Genomic DNA, 22320 nt, shown 5'->3' on the forward strand with positions numbered 1-22320 from the left:
GGCTTAAATATTATCTTATCTAGTTATTTTTCTTTATAGTTCTTTTCCCCCCCCCATGACATATTTGTTCACTAGTTAAAAGAACTACCTTCAAATGGTAGCAAACATACACACTCACACACACAAGCCCTCAGCAGTGTCTATGTTATGTCCCACATCTGGGATAAAGCAGGCATAATTCCCCCCAGAGAAAAGTCAGGGAATTCCTAAAATTCTTATGAGGGGAAAGGTTATAGAAAGCAGACCAGGAAAAAAAAAGTTTTATGTAAATAACGAAGAGTGGTTTTCAGTTCTTAAAGGGAAAGGTCAATGGTGAACCCCAGCAGCTTTTCCAAGGAAAAATGGCTTCCTCCTAGACAGATGAGAGAAAAATCAAAATTCAACACCAAATTCAATCAATATTCTCAAGTTGCTCCATCTCCCAAGGAGCAGAGTGTGGAATCACTTGTGGCTATTATTTCTTTATTTTTTTTTCCTTAGATGGACTTAGACTGTAAACATACATGAGAAAACGTAATGGCAATGGTTTGTTGGCACATTTTACGTTCAAGAACAGAATTTCTGATGAATAAAAAAATGTTTAACACAATCATGTTAAATCAAATAAATAAAAGAGAAATAACTCTTGGACTCTGCCAGTACTGTGTCTAGCACCCAGAGCTTCAAGGCTAGATACTTCAAGGTCAGAGGCCCAGCCAAAAGAAATAGTCCTCTGTGGTTACACAGAAGAGGGTGTGTTCTCTGGCAACGCAGAAGCAGCAAGTGTGAAAGAACGCTCAGTTCCCCCCAGAGGATTCTATTTACTTGTCCCAAGAGAATGATACTGCTAGGATTTCTTTTAAAAGCCTGTATGTGTAGGAACCTTCAAAAGTCTAGGAGAGGATGCTGTCATGGTGAAATTAGCACAGTGGGGAATTCAGGCTCCTTGGGTGAGGAAAGGTTGTAAGTTCTTTGTTAATTGGTTCTACGTGCACACAACTTCGGGTCTCTCAAAGGCTTGGTCTTTAAAGTTGTGGTAAAGCAGCCATGGGTGACACAGGCTACTGGGTAGAGGTTAGAAGATTATGCAGAGATCAGGAGTTTTTCTAGACTACTGTACAAGTATTCTCTAAAATGACAAAGCCCAGTGTGTTTTATTTGCTGTTCCTTTTCCTCTACATACCGTACCCTCCTACCCAGTCAGTCACTGAGACTCTAGACGCTGAGTCCTGAGAGTCTGTGCGGTGGGTCAGACCCTACTTGCACCCTGTGATCCCAGTCTCTTCTGCTACCCTGCCTCCAGTTACTCAGGGGTTGTCTGCATACACTTCAACAAAAAAGGAGGTTCCAGAAACAAAACACAATCAACACTATGGATGCCAACTCCTTCTGCCAACTGTTTTGGAAAGTTCCTCGGTTACTGAGGGCACAGAAGAGCAGAAAGATGGACATTTACCAGACTTTCAAACTTGTTGGGAAAAAAAAAAAACACTCAGGCCAGTACAGAACCCACAAACATTCTGCAGACCGCTCATCAGCAGTGATGGCCTAAGGAGCATTTGCCAGCCACAAAATGTTGCCTTCCTAATGTCTCACTCAATGTGCCAGGTTCCCATCACCATCCCAGCTAGCCAGACCTTCCTTTACCTACCCACATTTTCTCCTGGGCCCGGCACAAAGGAACACGAACACGCTAGCTGAGTTCAGCTGCCTATATTTTGTCTCCCTGGAGCCGGGAGAATTTTCTGCACACGTGGAGCTCTGCACTGAATCTGGTGCCGGAATGCTCACAGACACTACTCAGAACTAAATTCCAGCTTGGGAGTTGGTAAAGTCTCACCACTAAAATGAGCAAGAAAAGGATCCTGTTCTTCCTGATTATGAAGCCAACACAAGTTTAAAACTTTCCAGAAAAAGAAAATGCCTCTGCCAGGAAAGTAATAGGAGAAAACACCCAGAAGGTCTAGAAACTTCAGTAACCTAAATGTGATGTTTTAAAATGAAATGAAACTGAAATCTACCTTAAACTTGCTCTAACCTACAGACAGCTGCTTCCCATTTATCAGTTGTAAATGTCTAACAAATTCTACCTAACAGAATCCCATTTCCAGTCTTTAGATTTTTTTCCCATCAGCTGTCCACCCTGTGTACACACTTTAAAACTAAAAAGAAAGGAGCATTTTTCAAAATAATTTAAAGTAGGAATGCTGTAGACCAATTTCATGTACTTATTTCAATGCACATTAGGAAAGGCTGTAACTACTTCAGCCCACCTGGGATATATATTCAAGTCTCAAAGTTAAACACACTTACACACACACACACACACACAATAGGAATAGAAAAGATGTTGATTGTGGTTTCTGATAAATGATCAGTTTAGGCTAGAGACACTGAGAATGCTCAGTAAGACGATGTCTAGGAAAGGCTAAAGGGTTTAGTAACTCCTCTCTCCCTTCCCCTCCCCCTTTCTCTCTCTCCTGCTTCCTCCTTCTCTACCCCACCCATTTTCCAAAGCACCAAGCCTTGGAGAAACAAGTCTGAACTTTGAGACATCCTCAGATGATCTTGCAAGTTCACTGTTGGAGAAAAGAGCAGAGCTCTGCCGTTCACCGGAATCTCTGGTCTAGTTCCAAGAACACGGTATTTTAATTTGGCAAAATGACTAGACTCAATTAGCAGCTCACTTTTCTTTTTTTCGGTGTTTGTTTGTTTGTTTGTTTGTTTTGAGACAGGGTTTCTCTGTATAGCCCTAGCTGTCCTGGAACTCACTCTGTAGACCAGGCTGGCCTCGAACTCAGAAATCCACCTGCCTGTGCCTCCCAAGTGCTGGAATTAAAGGCGTGCGCCACCACCGCCTGACTAGCAACTCACTCTTTTAGTACACAGCTTACCAAGAATTCAATGGCCAGGGTGTTTCTGAAGAACCCTATGAGCCTTGTTTTTGCTGATTTTTGTTCCTCTTCTCCGTGAAGCATACTAACTTGCTGGATTTAGCTTTCTTTTGCATTCCTTTATTATCACACCACATAGCCCTAAAACATTTCCACCATTTTACTTCATTGGCAGATACAGTGCAGTAACTTAATCACTGTTGCTGCAAGATAGTTCAGATAGCGCTGTGAGGCCAGCCACCAGCTGCAACCCAAGTTCAGCTTTAGTCTCCAGCCAAGCCAGTTATAATTATCTTAAGTAGATCTTCACAATGCCACACAGCCCAAAATCATTCTGCTTAATTCTGGTTCCAATAATTCACTACAGCTGTTAGGACCGCTAATACAGAAACTGTGGCTCTGGGGTCTAAGTGCTTTTCACATATCTAGTCTTTAACATTAAAATAACAATGTGGCAAAGAAGTATTGTTTACATGGAAACTGAATACATTTCAGAAACAGAACTAGAACTCAAATCCTAAACGAAGGTTTGTGTTTTATTTCTTTAACCAAACAGATTTTTCAAAAGCATTCAAAATTGGAAGTTTCACTTTTGCTAGCTTTACATAAAGCACAGAAAAGTCTTGAAGAGGAGCACTAAGCCAGTGCACAACCTGGGTCTATGTATAGAATGAAGCACACGAAACCACAAAAGCCTTTTAACTCCTCATGCTTTCGGGAATGCACAGCATAGCAGACAGATCGGAAACAATGGCTCCAAAGAAAGTAAAACGTGTCCCAAATGAAGATGGATTAGAAACACTCCTAAGTGCCAAACCTTAGGAACACAACGTGATGATTAACTGTGTGGAGCATGGACTCATGTAGACACGGGTGCAAACGCCAGCTGTGCTCTCTGCTGCTTTCAAGACTCTCACTCTCAAACCCTCCATTTTCTTCTTTGCAAGATGGTCCCCATTTCATGGGGTGATTAAGTGCAAGAGATATACTTAGCCTAGATACCTTGCCTGGGACAGCTCAGTAAGTATTTATTTTTACTAAGAGAAAAGTTTCACTCACTTAAGACTATATTAATATCTCATCAGAGAACAGAGAAACTGCATCTCCATAATTCACTGGCAAAAACTGAGAATCATAGTTGTTAACTGGCATGGGCAAAGTCATCAGGCTTGCTCGACACTTACCTAAAATGGTGCCCAATGTTCCAGAGTTCAACAGGAATCATTTATGGTTGGCACAGGTCTCATGGGGAAGAAAAGCATTTGACTCTTGAAATGTTTCAAACACTTTTGCCTCCCAGAAAAGAATAACATAATGTAATAATATAATAACATAATATAACCAGGGTTAGCTTACTTCCCAAGACAAGTAAATCTTGGTGTATATGAGGTAAATGTTTTTTTAATTCTTTCAAAAGACAGATTCAGTAATAGAACAGTAGCTGGGAAATACAGTATGACTGGCAATTATTTTCTAGTAATACAGTTTTATTATGGAAGGAGTATATGAATACTGTGGTGACATTTGCTCTCACCGACAACAGCCAATGACAACACTCGGTGAAGGATGGAATCCTAAGTCACAGTTTTGGGAAATGAGATATTACCTAATGTCTTATTAAGCCCCACATATGTATTTAAGTAAATGAATATACTGACTTTCAAGACTCTATATGGCAGATTGGGAAATGTTTCTTGCGTCAAAGAAAATGGACTGGACATGAAATGACAAGATAACCCTCCAGGCAATTAAAGAACTAAACAGAACAAAAACAGCAAGAAGGCCTGGGATTTGGGCTACCTTGAGCAGTCAAGATCTCTGTCTTTAATGTACCTGGAAGGAGGCTACACCCCTAGCATCTCTCACAGACACTTTCCTGATCGTTGTGGATAGTTTTTAAAATTGAAATGAGTAATGTACACTCCCTCACAGCACGCTCTGTCCAAGGCAGCTGCTCTGCTCTGGTTTGCCCAAACAAATGGGTGGGCCGAGGAACTAGTTCATGACTGGAACAGTTCACAGCATCCCACCCTGGTCTGTCCATTTCTACAGGAGGCAGAAGTTGGCCAGACCACTGGCAGAAGGGCTTGTCTGTTACAGCCTCATCCCTAGAAACTATGAACACTGAGGAGTTTAGTGTTCACTCACTTTATATCTATTCCAAGTTCCCTCTCTTGATGCTTCTTGAATAAGAAGCTATGCCAACATTGAGGGGCCCTAACACATGCCAAGCAGGAAGCCCATTCTCCTGCCTTCCATTTTGGTCATGACCCTTGAAGAAACCTCTTTCCACATTCTTGGGGGATATCTTATTGTCATCTCCTGTGTATTCTTGTGTATACCTTTACACTGATTTTAACTAAAGAAATGCACATATGTACTTTTAGAGATCTCTTTCTCTGTCTCTTTTTTTTTAGCTTCAGTTTTAGTAAATGAATGATTCAAATAATTTCTGAAAAAACAAATCCTCAACATCAAATAAAACCTTAAATTTCCAGTAAATTTTTGTAGTGAAATAAATCTACCCTTACTGCTAACTATGTCAAGTCCTAAGAAAACATGGTTTGGATACTATATAATCATCCTGGCAATTATACTCCCCAGTGTGTGAAGTCAGAGAGTACAACTTCAAACCTGCAAGCTCTTGGTCAAACTGAAAGCTCCTTTCACTGAGCACACTATTCCTTATCTACGAGTAAAATAAAATATACCGTCCCCCAAAAGCCATTCTCACACAAAAATCCACAATATGAAATGACAACATGTGGAACCCTCTAGAATTGACACATGTTACTGAAGGAGTAATTACAACCCTGTGCCCACACAGCAAAACCACACAGAAGATAATAATGGTGTGTGACACTGTTTTAAGAGCAGCCTTTTGCAATCAAAATCATTCCTATCCCTGTCTCCTGATTGGTTCTCATGGAGGCACCACACGGTTTCATAATATAACTTGAAGTTCATTTCTATCAACTTAGTTATGTGAGACTAGGAATTCTTCTAAATTATGTTTACAGATTTTTCAAATGTAAATTGGAAAGTTCCTGCACCCATTTGCCCAGAGACCAAATGAATAGGTGATTCTATAGCCACGAATCTGTATATAACATGTAATTGCTGAAGGCAGATTGGTATATATGGCTGTAAAGCTAAGAACCATTAAGATCCAGATGTGGGTGCTGGGAAGATAATTCAGTGAGTAAAAGTGTTTTGTTCTGTTCTGCTCTGCACACATGAAGTAAGTTTGAATCTGCAGTACTCCTGGTGCTGTGTGCTTGCACACGCAGATGAGCACACTCATATTCATGCTCTTTCACACATACATATAAAATTAAAGACTCAGTCTTTGACAGAGTGGTTACCACTTGTAAGGTGGAAAGCAAACAAAATCTGTATCATTTTGTAATGGCAAAGAGATCAAGGCCAAGGAAGGAGAACACAGCCAGTCACGACACTGCTGGGGCAGAATTTTACTTAGAAAAAGGATGAAAGTGAAATTGTAAGGACCATACAATTTTGAGGCAAGTCAAGAAAGTCAAGAGTAGCCCGGCAGTGGTGGTGCACACCTTTTAACCCCAGCACTTGGGAGGCAGAGGCAGGCGGATCTCTGAGTTCGAGGCCAGCCTGCTCTACAGAGTGAGTTCCAGGACAGCCAGGGCTACACAGAGAAACCCTGTCTTAAAGAAAGAAAGAAAGAAAGAAAGAAAGAAAGAAAGAAAGAAAGAAAGAAAGAAAGACCAGAGTAAATTCTAGTTTATTTAGCATCTAACATGATCTTCTGGCTGGTGTATTTTATAATTTTAACTGACTTTCTTAGTGATTTTGCAACAGAGGATCCAAAAGTATTTTTATAATTTTAGTTATATTATTACATACAAAGTTAATTTAAAATGTTATCCTAAAATGTATGCTTATATGCTGAATCTTTAAAAAGTAACAGTTGATGGATATTATATATTTCAACACACTGTTTCCCAGAACTGAAATATCAACTCCCTTTTCATGATGGGAACAGAAATCAGTTCATTCTGCTATATATCAAGCAGCTACTAAATTCAGAACTATATGCTAGACACTGAGCGCACTAGTGAACAAGAAAAGTCTACCTATTTAAGAGTTAATCTTCTCTCTTGCCTAAATTTTGAATAACCATAGAAAAGCACTCCTGGGTGTATTTACAAAGTGTTTCAAAAAGGTTTAAAGATGTCCATAGCATCTTCCATGGGTCCTACACTGAATAAAAGTGGAAAAAGAAGAAAGAGAGTTGAACACCACGATCCATTGCCCTCTGCTCCCCAAAAGTATGCACAGTGTGATGAACTGGCTCACTCCCAGCATGGAACCCAGAGCCGATCTATGGCCACCATGTCTTCCCTCTCAAAATACATTGACTACCTTCAGACCACTAGCACAAATAAACCCTTCTGTCCTTAAAAAGTCTTTGTGGGGCTCTTTGTCACAGCAATTAGGAAACTAATTAATACACCCTTGCCCAAAAGAACTATAGAACAAAAAAGCAAAGAAATCAGCATTTCTAGGGGATTGTTATCTGCAGTACTTTCATTACTGCCCGGCAGACAAGACAAATTAGGCATTCTCCCTTAATCCAAAGCAACTTATTTAATCCATTTTTCCTAGCCAGAGAAGAAAAATTACAATCTAATTTTTCAAAGTGCTGCAAACAGCAACCAAAGATTTTATAGAAGAGTTCAACAGGCCAGCCAGCTCTGGATTTGTAGGCCATAACTTCATCCACGTACACTATGGAACGAAAATAAAGGAAGAAAAGACACTCGTGAAGCCAGGGGTTAAATTTTAATTTTATGGTTTCAAATCCTAGTTTAATTAAGCCTCAGTAAAAACATCCTCCCTCCCACAGGTTGTCGAGGTCAGAAGAGGCTGCGAGAAGCCTCATAAGGCCAACATGGTTTGTTTCAGAAAAACCATCTAGACCTACTCTACTTAATATGCACTAAAAATGCTATCTTGATCCTAAACTGATTGGCAAATTAAATAAATTAATATCTGTAAAACGTCTATTCTATGGTAGTGTTTTAACATAAGCATGTTCTAAGCTATCTCAGAACACGAGAGTGGCTAGGGGCCCAAACTGGCTTCTGGGTTTAAATCCTAACTTCACCACACCCTTTGCTATGCTCCTGTTTAAAATAACAGCTTCTTACTCATGAGATTTCTGCGTAGCTTTAATTGGCTAATATATTTGAAACAGGAAAAGGATACGGAGAAGCTGGCCATGGCAGTGGGACACACCTTTAATCCCAGCACTTGGGCTAGAGAGGGAGGCAGTTCCCAGTTGAGTTAGAGGCCAGCCTGATCTAAAAAGGGAGTTCAAGACAGCCAGGAATATACAGAGAAACATGGTCTGGGAGAAAACAACAACAACAACCAGAAAAGGATGTGCAGGATTCAGAAAGTGCTCAGTGAATCCTGGCAGCCACTATTATCATTCTCCAGGAGAATATCCCAGTCAGCTGAACTGGAGGAAGTGCACCAGGACCCCAGGAGGAAGTGAGTACTCACGAAACTCTGAGAACTTATTTCCCAAAATAGGTTCAGTGCACTGTTTATTAAAAATCATCAATTTCTTTAAAGATCTAAAAACCAAATATTGTGACAAATATAAAATATTTGACGGGAAGTCAGTTAGTTCTTCCTGGTCAGCTGCACCTTGACAACATTGGGGCTACATATTAATTAAATATATCCAAGGAAAAAGGGGAATATAGAAAAAGATTGATGAAATAAGTATATGTGCCTACACAGAACATGACCCCAAACAAGGAAACGGCAGTCCCAGTCACAAATAGAGGCAGAAGGATCTCTGTGAGTTCGAGGCAGCCTGGTCTACATAATGCCAGCAAGGGCTATAGACAGAGAACCTGTCTCAGAAAAAGTGTGTGTGTGCACGTCCGTGCATGTGTGTGTGTGTGTGTGTGTGTGTGTGTGTGTGTGTGTGTGAAACAGGTTCTCTAGAGATGTGACATTTAATGGATATACATTTTCCACTTCCTGTCAATGAGAACATACATTAAGTAAAACTAAGCTTATCTTCCATTCAAAACAAACTCTACCTCACTTTTTCAGTCTAGCTCTCAGAAAGCACTCTCCATTCATTTCGTTCCTGGGCCTTCTACATTAAGTCTTACATCCAACTTTGTTCTGCTTTGGCAAGACAGATTCTTTTCTAGGACTAACCATCAACTTCCAGAGTAGATTCCGGTCGCTTGACCCCTTCCCCGAAGCCAGCCAATGCCACACATATTTTACAAGTTAGTTCTCTCTTCTTCTAGAGCAGAATTTCCAAAATTCTATGGATGAGTCATAACAGATTTTCCTAGTAAATGTTGTGAAACAAATTTAACATTACATAAGCTCTGGTTCACTCACTTATGAATTTTGCTACATATGTCTTGAAATTGGGGTATGTATGTCTGTATGTCTTCTGGGATCTGCCAATTTATCCTCTAACTAAAAAAAAAAAAAAAAAAAGGCCTATTAGGCTGTTCAGGAAAGAGTTAAATCCCCAGGCCCTAACTGCTCAAACCTCATACAATCTGGAAGGAAGCCAGACTTCAGGCCTGACCTGTGAGCAGCCCATGGGAGGCAGCTCTGTGATCCCTGATTACTCTCTCCGATAAGGTTTATTTTTGTATAAGTTTAGTGGTCAGATGATACTAGTTTGATCTGATATCTGTGCTGCCCGGGTGGATGGGGTAAGGGATGAAGTCTGAGTAGCTGAGTTCAGCATACAGGTGTTGCATGCACAGCTGACTCGACCCCTCTGCAGCCAGCAGCACGGAACGCTGTCCTACAGCTGTGGGGGGAACACCTGGAAGCTTGTCCCTGGCTTCTCAGGGAATTTGCTTTGGATGCCTTTTCCCTCTGCTCAATTACCTCTACCTATACATTAAACAATACTACGATTATAAAAAATTTTCACTTTTTTTCTAATGAGTCACTGAGTTGAATGGTGCTATAGAGACCTCCAAATTCACATCATGTTCTTTTTGATGTCTTTGGTAGAATAAAGTTATGAGTAGCTTTTTTTTTTAAAGATTTATTTATTTATTATATGTAAGTACACTGTAGCTGTCTTCAGACACTCCAGAAGAGGGAGTCAGATCTCATTACGGATGGTTGTGAGCCACCATGTGGTTGCTGGGATTTGAACTCCGGACCTTCAGAAGAGCAGTCGGGTGCTCTTACCCACTGAGCCATCTCACCAGCCCATGAGTAGCTTTATGATGCATGATATTCCATGTGTGATACTTTTGTTACTAGAAAGTCTGTAAAGTTTATTAATTATTATTTATTTATTTATTTATCCTGGGAGCAGCACATACTACAGTGTGAATGTGGAAGCCAGAGGATAACCTAAGGGAGTTGGTTCTCTCCTTCCAGCACGTGGGTCCCCAATGCACCTTTATCGTCTAAGCCATCCCAGCCAAGCCTCCATTTCTTTTTCAGCCCTCAAATAGTCAACAATAGTTGTCAATAATAAATTTGCCTCTTCTGCTGCCTTTCGCTATTCTTGAATATTTTTTACATGTACTTGATCTTCATTTTCAGTTCTGTTTCCCAGATTTCAGTTCTATGGATCTCAAAAATCCCTAGGCTCTTTGCACACACCCTCCTGTGAATCATCCTAATCAAACTTCAAATTCCATAGACTAGATCTGTGAAACAAAGGTACATATCCACACAATTAACCCAAAGACAACATACTAACTTCTCAGGCATGCCCTGCCTCACCCACCTCTAGCTGCGATTCCAACCAATCCTGCTGGGAATTCAGGCCAAAGTCCCTTTCTCTCATTTCATACCTTCTTTTTTGTAACTAAACTGTCAGCAAATTCTGTTGGTTTTCTTCAAGTCCACCCACTTCCACCACTGCTGTGATAACTCAACCCGTACCATGCTTTATATCCAATAGCTTTAAAAAGTCACTTAGGCTTAATTCTTCCCTCTCACGTAAGACTTAGAGTGATCCTGGTCAGTAGCTATGCAGAATAAGCACTGCACTGTTTGAAGACCTCCCAGGGCATCTTCACAGGTTATTAAAGTATTATGGTTGTGATGGGAGAAATACATTAGAGTCAGTAAGGAGGCCAGCATGGCTGGAACTGGGTGAGAGAGTGCTTAACATTTAGGAAAGAGATTTACTAAATGGATAAATTTAACTGCTGTATCAAATAAGCCTTTAAATACTCAGATGTAGCTATTTCTATAACTCCACAACTATTTAAATAGAACTCTAGAGAAAGGAGCAATAAGAAAATCTTTGATTATCACAACAAACCATTTGCGTGTAAAACAAACCACAATGCTGGAATTTCCAGGACTACTCAAGGTGATCGATCACTAGAGTTTCCTAGAGCTCCAGTCATTCACAATCTTCCCAATCATCCCATTTAGTCCACCCCAGGCTTTCTGTGGCTGACTTACCTTCATGGATTTCCACACCTTCAGTAATGAGCCTGGTGTGCCTATGATCAAGTTCACTTCCATAATGCACCTTGTCTCCCAACATCCTAAACATGGTTTTCATGAGTCTCCTTGGGTCTCTAAAAACCACTGAGACACCTGGCCCATTACATAGGTTTAATATACCCCATTGTCTTTCAATGCACTCTCTGCTGAATGATTTTGGCATAATTGTTCTTATTTACATTATTCTATTTTGAAATTTAAAGTCAATCCCTTTAGCCCTATATCCAGTGATAATTACCACGATTTAATGGTTTGGTATAGAGGCATTATTAGTGTTACTATTTTTAAAGCTTAATTTCAAGAAAGGCTACCTTTTCTATCTAGAGAATTCATCCTCTATACCATTTCCATTACTTTGCCCTTAGTTTGTGCTAAGAAAGTTATTGTGATTATTTATAGCCATGTTTCTATAATCAGGAAACAAGTTCTAAGGCCACAAAGGAATGTAGAAGAAGAGGGTGGATGAATGACCTGGGTGTCCAGGACAAAAACAAGTGTTCCCACAGACATTCCAACTCAGTTACCTGTCTATAAGGCAGTGATAGACAGGTCCATGCCACAGGGCTGAGATGTTCCCAGTCCAGACTTTTCAATAGAAACCTCATCAGCCTCAAATACAAAGATGTCACTGAGCATGCTACACTAAAAAGAAAGGCACAAGATCCTTTCAGGAAACGGGGAGCATATCTAAACCCCAAGGAGCTCTGCAGCATGGCTGGCTATGGCTGTGTAGAGAATGGGACAGGTCCGGGCAAGCAGGAGACAGACTAGCACTCTGCTAAGGAAGGAAGGACTCCAAGGAAGTGGTTTCTGAAGTGAGCTTTAAAAGGCGTTAGGTAAGAATGCACACAGATTTAACTGTCTCTAGTAAACATTTATGACTAATTTTGGACATACTGAGTATTGTATTGTCTGTAACTATCTCTCCTTCTCACCTTGTCCTCTGTGGATCCCAGTGGAAGGTGAGGTAAATCTCACCTCCTGTGGGATAGGCTGGTGAGAGTCAGGGGTTTAGTCATCTCTCTCTCCTATAGTGTCAAGCACAAGTCTTTCGAAAGTATGTGTGGCAAAGCTTAAAAAAAAAAAAAAAAGGAAAAATGGCTCAAAGGCCTCACTGCACAAATTTGAGGACCTGAGTTTGTGTCACATAAACAGCCAGGCATGTAGCATGCATCTACACTGCTAGCATTCCTATGGCAAGATGGGAACTTGAGACAGGAGAATCCCAAGCATCTACAGTAGCAAACAGCAAAGAAAAGTATGAGGGAAGGACCCACATGTGAAGCTATACTCCAGCCTCCATATGCAAGCTATGGAGCATGCATGTATGTATGTACGTACACACACACACACACACACACACACACACACACACGAAACAATGAAAAGCATTATGAAGGGAGGGGTAAAGAGGACATGGCATGCAGAGAGATAATAAGTAGTAACTCAGCCATTCCATTTCTGCTCCATCCTGATCCTAACCCTTTGCTCCTTAGCTTATGCACTTGCAATGCTGGTCTACCCACTCCCTTTATTGCACAAAGTCCTTGTGGGCCCACTTCCTGATCCTTTCCCAGCTGCTATCTGTCTTGCCTGTCATCTTCTCAAGTCCCTTCCTTCCTGTAGTCATGGTGTTGTTCAGTTCGGAATTTAGCTGATCTCATTAAGCTTTGGAGTCATTATCTGTCAAGCATATTTTAAATTCCTCAAGGCCAAAGTCCACATTATATCTGTTTTGCATGCTTCCTCTCTGTTCCTGCCACCCAGACATCTTCTCAAAAACAAAAGTGCCTGGTAAACACTTGCCAGACACTAAGACCTTCCAATGTTCCTATCATGCAAGTCTAGTGTGCCTTCATGTAATTCTCCAAGTTCAAAAGGGCACTGACAAAGTTAGACATCAAAGTGTTTTTTCCCAAATAACACAGATCCACTACTTCTAAAACTTGCAGTCACTGAACCAACGCTGTGTGGCTTCACCAATTAGGGGAAAAAAAGAATTGAAGATGCACAAAGAAGGATCTATGTTATAACCTCCTTCTAGTGCTGCTGGTCCAGCTGCACTCCAGGCACATTCAGTCCAGGGCAATTCAGTAACTTAAATACTGCCCTACACACTTTCCCCAACAAAGAGAGATTGGAAGAGGCCCAATAATGTCAGACTTCACATGTTGAAGTGAAATTTTACTTTTATGTCTCTCACTCAGCTACTTTTCATTAAAGCCTATAGAATAATTCTATGCAGATCACATTAAATCCACAAGCTTCCATGATGAAAAGCCTTAGGATATAAATATAACACATGGATTGCAGCCCCCAGTAATAATTTTCTTAGGTGGGAGAGGCAGATCTTGAAATTTCAAACGAGAGTATAAGAACGAATAAGTGGGCAGTTGAATAAAATCAATGGGTCAGTCCTTCATGGTTCTGGGGTCTCCTGAGAACAAGCTGTAAGTGCTGGAAAACGTAGGGTAATCAGTGAAAGATAAAAAGAAATAAAAGAAGAGAGACCAAAAGAAGGCACTCTGAACTAAGATAACTGGAAGTCGACTTTGATGACTCCAAGAACCAGTGTTCTTTGAAAAGGGAAACTGTGGCAAGCACAGGCCCTAACACTAAGTGGAAGTACTTATGGTAACTGTCCAAGACACTGATCTTCTTTAGCTCATAGCATCCCCCAAACTGGCTCATCTCAGTTGACTGCATATTTTCCATTTCTTGTAGGAAAAAAAAATTGCACAAAACTCAGCACTTTCCATATAATTACATTTTAACTAAAGTACCACCTGGTAGCCATGGAATCAGTATTTTTGAAATTATCTTTTTAAACAACATGAAACAAAGTTCACAAGGTTTCTTAACACTAGTATTACTGGATTTTTGTTTGTATTTATCCATCAGCATTCCTATAAGAATGTTTCTATGGCGGCTGCAGAGATGGCTTAGAGATTAAGCACTTAGGGTACTTTTCCAGAGGCCCTAGCATCAATTCCCAGGACCACATGGCACTCACCACCATCTATAACTTCAGTTCTGGGAGATCTAGAACCATCTTCTGGCCATAAAAGGACCTTCCTATTTCCAGAGGCTCTTTCTGGCACTGGCAACCACCCTATTGTGACCACAAGAATGGTGAACGCATGTCTATAAAGCCACTGAGAACCCTTCCCTCACTGCTGCCAATCTGACTCTACCACAGAAATGGGGCAGATAAACCTAGCATGGTGGCACGTGCCTATAACCCTAGCACTTGAGAGCTTCGGTAAAGGGTCAGAAGTTCAAGGTCATTCTCTACTACACTGCAAGTCCTAAGCCATCTTGGGCTACATGAGATCTTACCATTAAAACACAACAAACATCAAAGACGAAACAAAACAAAAACCCCACATAGAAATGGAGTAGGAAAAAGTATAAGGCGCACATGAAAGTTTAATGGAAAGGTGAGCTTGGGGCCAAGAGTTTTAAAAAACAACTGGGATGGAGTGGGGGAAGAATACAGGAAATGTGATAAAAGAGCTGGGTATAATATGGTAACAATGGATAAGTTAGACAATGTGACTATGGCAGTAACTATGTGCCTACCAAGTCAGTGTTTGTTAATAAAATGTTACTTTAAGTCTTTTAAATATGAAGAAAAAAATGGCCTCCTTGAAGAAAAAAAGTAAAGCATACAGTGTCTGCCTGAAGGGAAGTTCTAAAAACTTTATATAATCAGGATTACTTTAACTGGCCAATTACCACTAGATCTAGTAAAAATGCTAAGGAAAAATCTGTAACAGCAACTTTCATTTAAAATAATAAAACTGACTATTTTTTATATTCATCTAAATAAATCATTCTTATTTTCTTGAGTTTTCATGTTTTCAGATGAACAGAAGTCACACCCAGATGACCACATTTCATATTTTTTCAGGATGTAAACCTTCCCAAAGAACTCAAAACCCTACAGAAACCATACTAAGGGATAAAAACATCAGGAAACCCTTGCTGTGGTCAGCAGAAACCACTTTAGATAGCCTCATGTCTGTTTCCCCTTCTCTTTCCTAGGTGAAAATTTAAAAAAAAAATAGCTGTTCGGTTTTCCTACTTTTTCTTCCCCGCCTAATTTATCCCATCCCTTGGAAGGAATAGAACCACAGCAAGTAGTTCCAAAAGCCAGCTGGCCCCTGCCTCATTGTCCCTGAGGCTGGAGAAAGGAGCCTGATTTACAATTCCTGGAATGATGTCATTAAACTGCTAGAAGAAAGGGTCTTCCAAGAATTTGTGGAATTCTAGAAATCTGCTGCTGGACAGATACATTCAAACAATAAAAACACCAGAGCTTCAACAACAATTTACAGTCAGCACTGCGAGGAGGGCCAGCACCTACACAGGCTCCTGGTTTCACTCAGGTTATGTGTATTGGACTGAACCTTGGTACAGAATATTTTTGACCTACATCAGTTACTTACATTCTTGGGCTTCTTTCTTGTCACTGGCAAGCTCTGGATATAAGTAGCTTTAGAAATGCAGTATCCCTTTGCATATTCCACTCTAGAAGATAACTATGTAAATAGCTTCTACTCAGTTATTCCACAAAGGACCAATTTATATTGTATTAAAAACATAATCTAAAAATTGCACAAGATTTCCACAAGATTTATACAACCAGAACACAGGTGTTGTCAGCAAACACTCTTGTCTTGTAGCAGTCATCTGACAGCAACAGGGCATCACCTGCTGCTTCATCAGGGAAATATTATAGCCATGCAAATGGTGAGAACACTTTCTTCACAAGTTTTTTTTGGGTTTATAAAATGCTAGTTCCACTTTTCTAGAGAGTATCTTCCATATGTGCTATATGTCTACTACATGTCTACTACTTAGTAGCTTTTGCTACTATTGTTCTTGCACATGAAAAAAAAAATGTAAGCACCTGATTTGATCAACAAATGTAACTTTCCAACCCTATGGCATGTATGTCTGACTTGAAAATATCTTAAGCAGAAAGATTCAAATGATAGATGTTTAAATTAACCCGGGCACATTCAATTTGTGTTTGTTTAGTTTTCAACATGGTTTCTCTATGTCGCCTTGGCTGTCTTGGAAGATGCTCTGTAGACCAGGCTGGCCTTGAACTTAATAGAGATCAACCTGCCTCTGCCTACCATGTGCTGGGATTAAAGGCATGTGCCAACACTGCCTGGCTCAACTTTTTTTTAAAGTCTTCTATCTTTTATATTTAGTTTTGACTTCTGAAAGTGGTTGTGCTATGTAGTCCTGGCTGACTTTGTGATTTCTATACACCCTGGCCTGGAACTCAAAATAATCCTCCTGCATCAGCATCCACACCATGCCACAAGTTTTCAATTTTTGCTAAAATAATGTGACTGCTAGTTAAGTAAAATACTGAGTATTTTAATCTATTGAGTATATTCCACGATGACTGAAAAGGGCAGTCACTAGTAATTCTACAAATAAGCTCCAAAAGGTTTTGTTTTGGCATGCAGACATAGACATTCAGTGACAAACTCTTTTTGACCCTGTATGGGACAAAATCGATAGATGCAGATCTCCCACAGCTGATATGTCATATGTGTAATTAAAACTAACGAGGGGCTGGGAAGAGAGCTCAGTCAGTAAAATGTCCACATAAACATTAGGATATGAGTTCAGATTTCCCAGCACCCATAGAACAGCTGGTAACACATATTTTGGTCACATTTTTATAGCAAGATTTTCACTCACCTAATAATAACTTGACTTTCAAATATTCTCAATTATAAAATGCCAAAGCAAGTCGTGCTTCACATCAGAATTAAATGTTACTGACCATGGAAATTCTGCTCTTTTAAAAACAGTTTAACATTCATACTAAGATCATGTTTCTAGATAATCCCAAGTAAACTGAAACACACAGAAGGAAACCCCAGGATAATCTTAACACACATTAAAATTTAGTGTTATTCTTGAGTTAAGAACTTTACAAATGACTCCATTTAAGAAATAAACAGATGGCTTTACCATCTTTTCTTCTCTTTCCAAACTAAAACCATCCTCTTTCTTCTCTGACCCTAACAGGAAATGAGAATCAGTCTCCTCTGGCAGGTTTACACTTCTATGGGCATCAGAAAAAGAATCCAGGAGTCCAGCCCTCAACAGGCTGCAGCCTGATGTATAAGGCAGTTAGCAACACTATTGATATTGCATCAAGGCTGGTTAAAGCCCAAAGCTAGTTCACAAGAACTGAGCAAGCAGCTGGGGCTCTGCAGGCATCAGAAAAGGCCTTGCAATGAGACCAAGCAGAGATGGAGTGAGGGGCTGGGAGAGAAGGGGTTGAGAACAAAAGGGAATCTGTAAATAGTGCAGAAGTCTAAGAAACATGAGCATTCTGACAGTTCATGGACAGTAACTACAAAATATAATAAAGCAGATCTACAGAAAAATGAAATGTGAGCCTTTAGTAATTTGAATGTGGAGTTACAGAGAACACAGTAGCATTATGAGTGCAATTTATGTTTGTCTCATTCAATTTAAGGTATATCACAGACTGCCTATAAATTGATTGTGTCCCTTACCTTCAGCATTTCCACTCTACTAAAATAAAGACAAGACATGAACCCACCTCACTGTCCATCTCCTCTAGACTAGTATGAGATAGGATGCTTTGAACAAAATGGAAGAGTACTATGTTGCCATGTGAATTAAGGTCCAAGTCTATCTACCATTGTTCATTGTCCAGATAGCCTTCTAGACTTGATGCAGAATGGCAGAGTATCTTTAGGTATATCACAGACTGCCTATTTCTCCTTCTCTGACCTTGTTTGGGGAGCTTAAAAGCCCCACACACTTCTACCTGAAGAACATCATGTAGCCTTAGTTTGACTATAGATTAGACTAATTTCCTTTCTCTGGTCAAGAACCCATTCAAGTAGCACCTAAGATCTGAAATGCTTCCTCATGCTACTGAGGCATAATGGTACCTTAAGCCTTTAGCCAATGACCTTTGCCCATCCTGGATGCCCCCTTCTCCCTCATAGACCCCCATCCCCAAAATATATAAACCTTGAATCACCCCAAGTAAAGTTGATCTGTCTCCCTGTATCTGGTCTGCCTGACTAAATGCTTATGAGTTTGTAGATGACATTTTAGTAAAAGTAATGATCCACTTGTATCACATTGCCCAATACTTTCTGGTTCGCTTCTATTTCTGAAATATTTCACCATCAGCTAATCAAATCTCCCTTCTACATAATATTGAGCTTTGAAACACCAACAAACATCAAGAAACAGCCCTTGGCTACATTTATTTATCATACACATAGAAATATCTTCTTCTAAAACCAAGTCTAATGTTTAAAAGACAGTATCCATTTAGAATGGGACAGTAGGTAGCAGGCAGTGGTAGCACACACCTTTAATCCCAGCACTTGGGAAACACAGGCAGGTAGATTTCTGAGTTCGAGGTCAGCCTGGTCTAGAGTGAGTTCCAGGACAGCCAGGGCTACACAGAGAAACCCTGTCTTGAAAAAACAAAATAAAATTTAAAAATTTTAAAAAAGAATGGGAAAGTAGAGAAAGATTTTGGAACCATCCATTTCTCTTTCTTGATACTAGCAAACAGCTGCATGCAGCGTCTCAGGTATCTGGGGTTCTGCCCTCTACTTCCCGCTCTGACACTCATTCATCATGTGGATTTTATGGGAAGATAATTTCCCTTGTGAGTACACTGGGTTTAGACACCAGCTTCATTCCCATGTCCATCCCTGACTGCAGGTATACAGATTTGGGTTGTCCAGTTCAAACATCTGCTAGTAGTTTAGTGACCTCCAGAGAGTTTTAGTCTACAAATCACGATAGGAAGAGATAATGTAATTCCAATATGAGGAAAACTCAAGGCACTAAATATAGTAATAGGAAAGGTCCTGTCCTGTGTCAGATACTCTTTCAATAGGGTTTGTTGATCATAGAAACTCCTCAGGTGCCTTTCCCTCTTTTAGGATGGCAAACTCCCAGCCCCTTTCTGGAATGCAGTGAAGCATTCACTGACACAGTTCCCACCATCACAGAGGCCTGCCACAACACAGCCTAGGACAAGAGAAGGGAAATGCATGTTAAAATATTTACTATATGTAGAACTAAGACGTCCTAATGGCTGAAAAAAAAATAAACTAGACTGTAATTAGTTCTTGGCAGATTTCTTTGATTGTTTTGAAAACAAAGATTCTCAATGAATGCATGTATCCAAATTATTTCCCTTTTTACTCCACTGGCTAGAATAATAATGTTGAGAATTATGTTTCTCTAATGCAACACGGAGGAACCAAGGCAAGAAGAAATAAAGAGCAAAATATTCTATCACAAATAATATAAAGAAATGGAAAAAAAAAAAACCCTTTGCTTCATCCCAGAATGTATTTGTCTAAAAATTGTCTCAGAGACTGAAATAATTTTCTATACTAAGACAGGACTAAACTTCTGTGAAGGATGGCCCTAGGTCCCTCCACGACAGCACTGCAACATCCTGCCCCCAGACACACCACTTGTCTTATTGAAATGGACCACTTAGCTGATTTGTGAACTACTGCTAAGTACTAATGCAGACACATGCACAAGAATTGCTCACTAAGATGTGACTGATTGGAGAATCCATCGACTTCTTATCATGGTTTTTTTCTGGGCTAAAACCTCACCATGCAGATTGTATCCTGCTGTCAATTTCCCTCCTTGTCAAGGAACTTAAAAAAAAAAAAAAGGCTCTTTTACTGAATGATTTCACTGTCTCTTTTTGATCTGGATATTAAAATGTACTCTGTAGACCAGTGTTTTTGTATAATTATTGAAACTAAGACTGATATCATATTCTAATAATGACTAAAGGACTCTGCCGACATTCAAGTCCTCGATATTGCTTAGTCTTGTATTCCTCTTTCTACAGCCAAAGACACTCCAAGAAAGCAGGGGCTGTTTCTCGTGTACCCGCTCCCTGTCCTACTAACCCACACTCGTGCTTTTGGTTAAGCCCTCAAGGAGTGTCACTATAGCAAACACATGTTAAATCCAAAATTTTCTCCCTTTTCAGTAGAATAGAATTTACTACCAAAAACAAAACAAACAAAAAAAAAAAAACCCACATTTGTACAGGATTAAAGGAAAATAGTAATGTGTGAACAAATACTAGGGTGATCCTGTTTTATTCTTCCCATGTAGTTCTCTCTAGTAGTATAGTCCAAAATCTTCTACAAAATTTTGGTTTCATAAAGGGTAGAGATGGCTTAGTGGTCAAGAACTGGTACTGCTCTTATCCAGGACCAGAGTTCATTTCCCAGCACCCACATTCCATACTAACAAATCTAATGTTCTTCTGACCTCTGCAGGCACCTGTCTGTAGTCCTGTGCATATACTCCCAGACAGACACATAATTTTGAAGTGACACTAATGAATCTTTTTTTTAACTTCGCTAGTACTATCATTTATTAAGAAGATGTAAAAACTGAAAAGACAATTAGTAAAAGTGAAAATTCTGTAATGTGAAAGAATATGAAGATATTTCTAGAAGATTCTACCTTTCTTAAGATATTGTTGATTAAGCAGCAATAAACACCAAATGTTTTCAAGAAGCTACTAGAAAATCTCTAGAAACCAACGTGTCAGTTCCTGACCTAAAGAATTCCAGGTGAAAGAGGCTGGCCTCTAGCATTGGAAGCAAAGGATTAGGTTTCAATATGAATGCCAGCTGGCCTAAACGGAGGCTGTTGCCTCAAAGGACAGATGAGAAAGTTCTCAGTTCACAAAGTTAGCTCAGATCCAGCCTCGACAGATTCTGAGCCCATGTGGCATCGCTTACAGTGCTCCCCAGCCCGAGTCAAGCCCGCCTCCCGGGCCCCCGATTGGCCCAGGCGGCCTCGGGTTGAGGTTACCCAATCACCCTGGGGTGTTGGAGTGCAGGGGCGCTGGAATCCTGTGGCTGGGGGTGACTCAGAAGCAGCTTTCTGGGCGTTGGCGGTCCGGAGGTCGCACAGGCACAACCAGCATGGGAGCACACGACCACCACCATCCCTAGATAACTAGTGTAGCATAGGAAGGGAACGCAAGGGTGTGCTATCTCCAAACCTCTGGAAACCCGGGAGCACGTCCAATCCCCGCCATTCGCTCCTGATCTCCGTGCTGCTGTCCTGCGGGATTCTGGGTTGGGTACCCGGGTAGGAGATCACGGAGCCAGCAGAGCTGGCCCGAGATGCTCAGTCCACTGGGAAATCGACGCGCAGCGGGGGACGTGGCTCTAGCTGGCCCGTAGGGACCGGTCCAGTGTAGACCCAAGGAGCCACGGGAGGGTAGCTTCCTCGAGCGTGGCCCAGAGCAGCGCCCAACCCAGCCCATCACTCACCGCTCCGTCCTCCCGGGCGTCCTCTCTCTGCGTCCCCGTGGGGGGCCGGGACTCCGGACCCCTGGAGTCAGGGCCCTCAGCTTGCGCGCCGAGCCATCCGAGCTCAGGACGCTGCGCCCGGGGTGCGCCGCTGCAGCCTCTAGCCGCCGTGCGGACTGGGCGGAGACCGTCGGCGGAGAGAGGGGGGTGGGCCGCGGCAGGGCTCTGCCTGGGGCGGAGGAAGCCGCAACGTCAGCAGAGCCCGGGAGGCGAGGATGGGGAGGGGGAGAGCGGGACCCCCGCCCAGCCCGATCCGGACCTCCGCACGGGCTCTCCTCCGGCGCCCCAGATCACGGCTCCACCGGAGGCTCTGCCTTCCGGTCGCTGCGGCCCGGACCCCCACGAGACACCACCGGACCCCACAGAACCCCACGCACCCTGCCCTGCCCTGCCCTGCCCCGCCCCGCCGCTTTGGGTCCTACAACTCTGATTTCTCCTGACCCATGAGCTTCAGGTTCCACTCTGGAATCTCACCCAAAGGAAAGATAATTTCTGGAGGCCGGGGGAGGAGGGGCCGATTCGTTTTT

General features: G+C 41.3%; 1 protein-coding gene across 1 annotated transcript in view; it reads right to left on the reverse strand.

Annotated features, from left to right (window-relative positions):
- Dse (dermatan sulfate epimerase) overlaps window positions 1-22103 on the reverse strand; it is a 61262-nt gene extending 39159 nt beyond the window's left edge. Inside the window, exon 1 of the mRNA XM_021174442.2 lies at window positions 21755-22103. The gene's annotated coding sequence lies outside the window, so the exon portion shown is untranslated. The remainder of the gene's footprint in view (window positions 1-21754) is intronic.
- Between the last annotated feature and the right edge of the window lie 217 nt (window positions 22104-22320).

This window comes from Mus caroli, unplaced genomic scaffold (assembly GCF_978045245.1).
Source record: "Mus caroli unplaced genomic scaffold, Mus_caroli_1 scaffold_9, whole genome shotgun sequence".
Lineage (NCBI taxonomy): Eukaryota > Metazoa > Chordata > Mammalia > Rodentia > Muridae > Mus > Mus caroli.